The sequence below is a fragment of the Capsicum annuum genome, chromosome 7 (genome assembly GCF_002878395.1).
Source record: "Capsicum annuum cultivar UCD-10X-F1 chromosome 7, UCD10Xv1.1, whole genome shotgun sequence".
Taxonomy (NCBI): domain Eukaryota; kingdom Viridiplantae; phylum Streptophyta; class Magnoliopsida; order Solanales; family Solanaceae; genus Capsicum; species Capsicum annuum.
Genome location: NC_061117.1, coordinates 163,634,729 through 163,642,674, shown reverse-complemented (window position 1 = coordinate 163,642,674; position 7,946 = coordinate 163,634,729).

Below are 7,946 nucleotides of genomic sequence, written 5' to 3'. Positions count from 1 at the left end.
TCAATAGTCTGGGGATATAATTGAACATTAGGAATTAGAATTTATAATTTCATAAGTTACAGAGTTTGTACCTTTGTCGGGAGGATCATTGTGTTTAGTGAAGTTGAGATTAAATCTTATAGAGGTACAAATCGTAGTTTTTTACACCTTTTGTGAGTCGTGTGGTTTTACATAGAATTATCGTGTTCATTATTATTGTCTTTACTATTTTTGTTGGAACACGTTGGACAACCCTGTTCATCCGTAGGCAAAAATTAAACATATTCAGTGAGTTTTTAGGACGTGTAGAAATATCAATTGATATTAGTGGGTTATCTTGTGAAGGATAATACCTTAAGATAAGATGAAAATGAGTTCTGCACCTCTACTCAGAAACAATGAGGGACAAGACATCAACCAACGTTCATTATTCAGTGAAAAATACTACTTAGGGTGGAAAGAAAGGATGAAAGTTTTTTTACAAGTTGTGGACTATGCACTTTGAAACAAGGTTATTAATGGGCAGTATCCTATAAAGAAAAATGTTGGAAATAAGGATGTATTACAATAAAATGATGAGTATAATGCGGATGACTTCAAGATACTGAAAAGAATGCAAAAGCTAAGTATATTTTTATTTACGAAAATGGACCAGATGAATATAACAAGGTCTCAAGTTACACCACCACAAAATAAATTTGAGATAATCATGTAAACGCGTATGGGAAGAATACGTCACTAGCATTAAAAGAGTCTGACGTCAAAGAACTATATCTGGATGATAGAAATCTTACCAAGAACTTTAAAAGGTGTTTTAACAAAGGAAAGTGGAAAAATAAGAAAGGAATAAGTAGTAGTAGGTGTGTTCCAACTATAAGTCTCAGGCTGGTTGCTTTAAGTGTGAAAATATAGATCACATGATCAAGGAAAGTCCATTATGAAAAATAGAACAAAAAAATGAAAGCACTGAAAAAGAGTTGAAGCTGAAAGAGAAATTTGACACCAAAAGAAGGAATTCTTTGTTATGATGACGACATGAGGATCAAACTCAGAAAAATCGAATGATGAAGTTGATGAAACAACACTCATAGCAATGTATGATTCTGATTGGAAAAAAGAAGAAGAAAAAGATGTAAAATCTGAGGTAAATCTACTTAATCGTAAAGATAAATTGCATTTTTGTTCTAAGAAAAAATTAATTTTCTTGATGAATGGACTTATTGATGATTTTAGTGAGCTAATATCTGATAGAAATTAGTTATTCGGTGCTTTTGCAAATCTAAAGTTAGATTACATTGATCTTGATACCTGTAAGAATGATACTAATATAGAAAACTGCACCTTAAAAGAACAGGCTAGTTAACTTAACTTATCTAACTTGGATCTAAGATGCAAAATCATAAAATTGTCAAATATTAAAAAAGAAAAAGAAACTAAAAGTGAAAATTAACAAAAATTGAGTCAAAATTGATGCAATGCAAAGATGATTTTTTTTTGTGAAACAGAAAATGTCAAAAAACTGAATTTAGAAGTATCCAAGTTAAAATTGAATTTTGAAAGAGCAAATAGATAGACCCAGTCTCCTGGAATTGTAAATAAGCTAGGTGAAAGGACTTATAATGAAAAGGTGGGTTTAGGTTTTCAAAAGAAACATTTGTTATTAAGAATTTGTGTTATATTTGTGGACGACTTGAATATTGCACTACTGAATGTTCAGTTGCAATAGGTTTTGTGAATAAAAACATAGAACCGAATAAAGAAAATTATTTCAAATCTACTAAAAGAAATAAGTCTTCTAACCTGTCACCAAGCTGGGCAAAAAAAAGTTTGATTCATCTATTTAATCATAAGAAGGGACACAAGCTTGTCTGGATTTCTAAAACTGACCTTTGAGTGTTTTGCAGATTCAAGTGAAAGTAAGCAAGCAAACATGACAGATGAATATTGCTTGCTCAAGGCATATGAAGGTGATAAACTAAAGTTCTTTCACTCACAGATATAAAAGGAGAAAATGTAGCTTTCAAAATGAAATGAAAGGGAGAATATATGGCATTGAAAGACTGAAAACCCTATGATAGGGAAAATCGTGGATAAAATATGTGGATGAATCTAGCCCATCATAGTAATCTAATTGAAAATGATTAACATTACATGAGTATCTCTCAATAATTGGCTAAAGAACATTGTACAAAGTGCACATTAAATTTAATTTTATGCTCAGTTTTGTACATTTAGTTGTATGTCTTTATACCACTTTCAAGTTCAAATGACTCATGTAATATAATATTATGTTTACCAGTGTCATAAAAATGACTTGAAAAATAAAAGCGAGATCAATTATTGAAATACTGATTGAGATATTTATACCAAAGATTTTTCAAATATTAGAAATAATTATAAAACGTTTGTACCTCTTTCTTCCAAAATGCTCAAAAGAGACTGACTTCTAAAAGAACTCTATAACCATCACTCTTTCAAACATAAGAAGTTCAAGGTAATGATAACTTTTCTTTAAAATTGTCAGTCTCATCTCATACACCTCTTCTCAAAGTCAATTGATAATTTAAAAGTAATCATGCGAATAGTAACTCTGAGAAAGTAGCTACTTCTAAAATTATTATTGATAAAGGTGCAATTGTTGTGTATGATTAAGAGAAAATTGAGGTACCAAGTGAGAAAAATCATCTGGGGTGTAAATCAGGAGGAATATGTCTATAAGACTGTTAATATTGTTGATGGAGTTAAAAAGATGTATCCTATGAGATAGAATATTTGGGTGACCTCATGGTTGAATTGGAATCATCTGATGAACCCAATTATATTAAAGTATCTGTTTAGAGGAATATGTTTAGGGACTCTTCTGTAGAACCTAATTCTCTTATTGGGCTTAATATAAAAATGAATTTACGATTGGTGAATAATGATGCATAATTAAGGTTTGAATCTGCAATATTTGTACCTATGAAACAGGTTGAGGCACCTGGTTCTTTTGTATCAATGGACAAAGCTAATGACAAAGGTATTATTATTTTCACATTAATTTCAAAACAGGTGTGATCCTATCTTAAAATGTTTATTAGCAGTCAATATACTAGCTAAACGACTAGACACTCTAAGATTTGTGAATTTGAATATTGTACATGCTTCTTCAAGAAGGTCCAATACTCTTTTATAGCACCTAAGAGTTGCCTTGACTGCTAAAGAAAATGAGATTGTAGCACTTCGTGCTTTGCACTTTTAGGTCTTGAACATGCTATGTGTGTGTGTGTAATTAGACGGTTTTATTTATTGCAAAGATTTTTAATAAAGTGTAAAAGTTCAAACCACTTTTCAAAGATCCTTCACAATTTAATATAATAATGTAAACATAACATATATTTTATTGTAAACATACATATGCGCACACACACACTCTCTCTCTCTCTCACACACACACATATATACAAACATACATATACATATATATATATATATATATATATATATATATATATCCACCAGAAGTTTCAAGTGATTAATGGATCATCATTTTTACGTTTGTGCAATACCTCTTTTCCTTGCTGCTAAAGGCTAACAGAGGCGCATCAATTTGAATCATATTTATAGTATAATTAATTTTTAAAATTTTTTCTATATTTAAAATCTTTCCTTATTTTTAATTTAATCTTTAGAAAATCTTTCATTACTTACTTAAAACTTTTAAAAATTTGCTACTTTTAATATTTTTCTTATTCTAACGCGTTCATATTTATTTCTAGATTTTTCAAATCTTCTTAAAATCAACTTTAGTTTAGAATTATTAAACTAATGAAAAAGGTATTAAATGTCATTAATTCTATGACTTCTAATAAAAAAAGTTCTACTATAAATATTTAATTAATTTTTATCTTTTAAATATCAAGAAAATAGTGAAAGGATGATTTTATCCAAAGCAGAGACTTTTAATGAGGGACAAAAGTTCAAAAAAAATTATTGTAACATATATTGAAATCGTGAGAAAAGTGAAAAATATTTTTTTTTGAACTTTTTGTCCTTCATTAAAAGTTTCCGCTTTAGATAAAAACGTCTTTTCACTATTTTCCTGATATTTAAGAGATAAAAATTAATTAAATATTTATAGTAGAACCTTTTTTTATTAGAAGTCATAGAATTAATGACAAGTAATACCTTTTTCATTAGTTTAATAATTCTAAACTAAAGTTGATGTTAAGAAAATTTGAAAAAATCTAAAAATAAATATGAACGCGTTAGAATAAGGAGAATGCTCTTAGAAAGGAAAATGCATGTCTTAAGATTAAAATAGAAAAAAGAAAAAAAAAAAAAAAAGCTACAAACTCTACATCATACAAGACTTTGACTTGCTCAAGAAAAATCCCCCTTCACCATCTCATGCTCCAACTTCACCAAAATCCCATTCCTCATTCTTAGACTCTTAAAAAAAAATTCACTCTCATCACAAGTGCTTTAATATTATTTTTAATTTTATTAAAAATCTGTGGTGCATCTTATAAATGATCAATGAAAATGTTTAATTATAGTCTCTTGCTTCTTGCTATTTTTCTGTCTTTACAAATACTTTATTATATCTAACTTAGTTTTTGACTTTTAAGTATTTGTATAGAGGATAGTTTCAGTGGCCAAGAGATTAAAATTTCTAACTCAAGAGACTTAGTTTGTATAATTGACACAATTTTTTTTATGATGTCAAAAGAAAAAAGTATTTATAATGTGTAATATTTATAGCCAATGATTCTGATCTGGTTCATTTAACGTATATCTTTTGATACTTTGTTTAGACTCTAAACCGTTTGAAATAGATTGAACACGGTATGCAAGATGCATTAGTTTGTCATCATAAAAAAAAAAAAAAAAATTAAACTCGTGTATATTTTGATGATTGAAAAAGCAATGGAACACTTACATGAAATAGGTTCATCAGCATACTCCTCTGTACAGAGTCTAACTTGTATAAGGACTTTTTGAAATAAATAAAGTCTCAAGAAGAAAAGACCACAAACTATGTACAAAACATATTCAAGGCAAGAGTCCAAAAACATACAAACTCAAGCATCCAAGTAAGATGAAAGCCCTTGTCAAGAAAGAGTTCTTAAAAATTTTGACAAACCATATCTATATAATGAATCCACAAATATGTTGGCTCAAGAATTCAAGAAGATATGAGTCCTTGTCAAACAAAGTTCTTAATGGATGTAATAGATTTTGATGATCAACAAAGTGATGAACCAGATACATGAAACATATTTTTATTACTTGTTTCATTATGCAGATTCCATACTTCTTTGTTATCCATATGGTTGAAACAATTTTCGATGATGTCAAAAGAAGAAAGATAAGAGTTGTGTGAATTTTATAATCTAGTAAATTAATATGGCTCATTCAAGTGTTTCATGCTTTAGTTTTCACAGGTCAAGATGTTCGTACTGAAATGGATTATACAAGAGCATGAATTTTCATTCAAGTATTCCATGCTTTAGCGTCCACAAGCCAAAATGTTGACATCAAAATAGAATGTACGAGGGCCTGAGTTTGTCATCATAAAAAAAGTGAATTTTTTTAGGACTTGTGAAATTTTGATGATTGACAAAAGGTCATGGAACAAGTAAGCTTAACTGATTCATGACAAAATTCTTTAAAAGAGTTCAATTTGTAAGAGGACTTTGTGTAAATAAAGTCATATGTGCAAAAATAAAGAAACAAAAGTTTGTTACTTCAAATAAACATAAGGAGATCACCATGTGCTTAGAATGAGAGTTAGTATTCGACTACAACACTCAAGAAATGAGTCCAAAAAACATAGAAATCCTTGTGGAGTTAGAAGTCTACTTGGTTGGAGTTATAAATACTCAAGGTCTTTCAAAATGAAATTCTTATCCTTATATTGAGAGAAAAAAGGTAGAATACGAGCAAATAAGCAAGAACAATTTTTGAGATATTTCTGCCTACTTATCAAAGTGCATCCTAATACAATGAACTAAATTGAAGAATCAAACTAAATAACTTATTTCATCCATGTGTCTAACAATCTTCTATTCTTTTTATTATGTATTAGGAAGTTATTGAGTTGTAATTTTTATGCTTTCTTAGTACTAGCCTGTTATAATTGATTGGGAGTTTAATCTTCAAGTTGGGATAACTCAAAGACTTGAGAACATAAACCTTAAGAGGTTTGCGTGTTTAGAGTTAGTTCCTATGATTGTTAGAGTTCTGTAATATGATTTTTAAGTGGAGAAACTTGAAGCGGGTTTCAACAGTCTGGGAAGATTGTTGAACATTAGGAATTAGAGTTTATAATTTCTTAGGTTACAGAGTTTGTAATCCTTTGTTGAGAGGCTCATCATGTTTAGTGAAGTTGGGGTTAAATCATGTAGAGAGTACAGGTCGTGTTTTTTTATACCTTTTGTGAACCCTGTGTTTTTCATGTAAAACTATCGTGTTCATTATTTACTGTCTTTATTATTTCTGTTGGAACACATTAGGCAACTTGATCCATTCGTAGATAAAAGTCGGGCATAACTCACTTGAGTTATTAGAACGTGTAGAAATATCACAAAGAAAAAAAATAGACAACATAATGATGAATTAAAGAAAAAATATTGAAGAGATCGAGGAAAAGGAAAATATGAAAAAGAAATTAGAGGAGAAAGTGACAAAGATTCGAATAGGGTAAGCAATTGGGTCTTCTAATTGAAGAGGAGTAAAACAAAATAAATAAAATAATAAATGTACTTTAATGAACAAATATTAAAATAAATAACTATTTTAGCAGTAACTTATTTGGATTTGCTTTTTTCTTTTCCAGCGATTCATGTAAATTTTAATGCATGAAGGAAGCATATAGATGAATAAATCAAAATAAGGAAAGAAACATTTTCTTATCGGTAATCAAAAAGTGAACCGTTAAGGATAAAAAATCGATTAACTGAAAATTAATAATGAATATCGTATGATTTCGTTATCGATTTATGGTGTTTACAAACTAAAATTCGAATCGACGAAGGAACACCCCTAGAATATTACGCCACACAACAACAACATTATACAAGTGAAAATTTACAAGTAGGGTTTAGGAAGGGTAGAATGTACGTAGATCATACCTTTAACTCGTAGAGGTTGTTTGAAAGACTCTCAGCTCATAGAGCTACAGGAAAGGAACAATAACAACATTAGAATACTGCTATAATGTATATACAATAAATAATAGATGATGATAGATATTAAAACAATAACTATGAGAATACGACTAGTACTATGATAAATACCAATAAGTTCAAACCTTCAAAAAATACGACAACACTCTAATACTTACTAACTATCTACCTTAATAAACAATCTTCACACCCTCATATCTTAGTGTTCTCGATAATGCGAAGCTACACCATATGTTGTTTAATCACTTCTCTCTAATACTTTTTTGATCTACCTCTATCTCTCCCTATACCTACTATATCTAACCTCTTGCTCCTTCTCATTGGGGTGTCTACGCATCTCCTCTTCACACGTCTAAGCCATTTTAGTCTTGCTTCCCTCCTCTTGTCTTTCATAGAGGTTACTCCCACCTTATCCTGAATATTTTCATTTCTAGTCGTATTGCTCATAGTATGTCCGCACATCCATCTCAGCCTCCCCTTTTTCACAACTTGCATCTTTCGAACATGAGAAAGTTCTTGACTGGCTAACACTTTGCCCCATACAATAAAGTTGATTTAACCGCCACTCTATAGAACTTACATTTAAGTTTAAGTAGTACTTTTCTATTAGATAAAATTGAAGACAAACCTCCACTTCATCCACGCTGCATATTCATCCACGCTGCATATGATAAAATTGACTCATTTTAAATAATTCAGGGGTATAATTAACCTTTTCTCTTTTTATTTTAGTGGATTTAATTATTATTTTGCTCAAATTATCTTAACGACAATTCATGATTTTCCTAATTAAGTAAC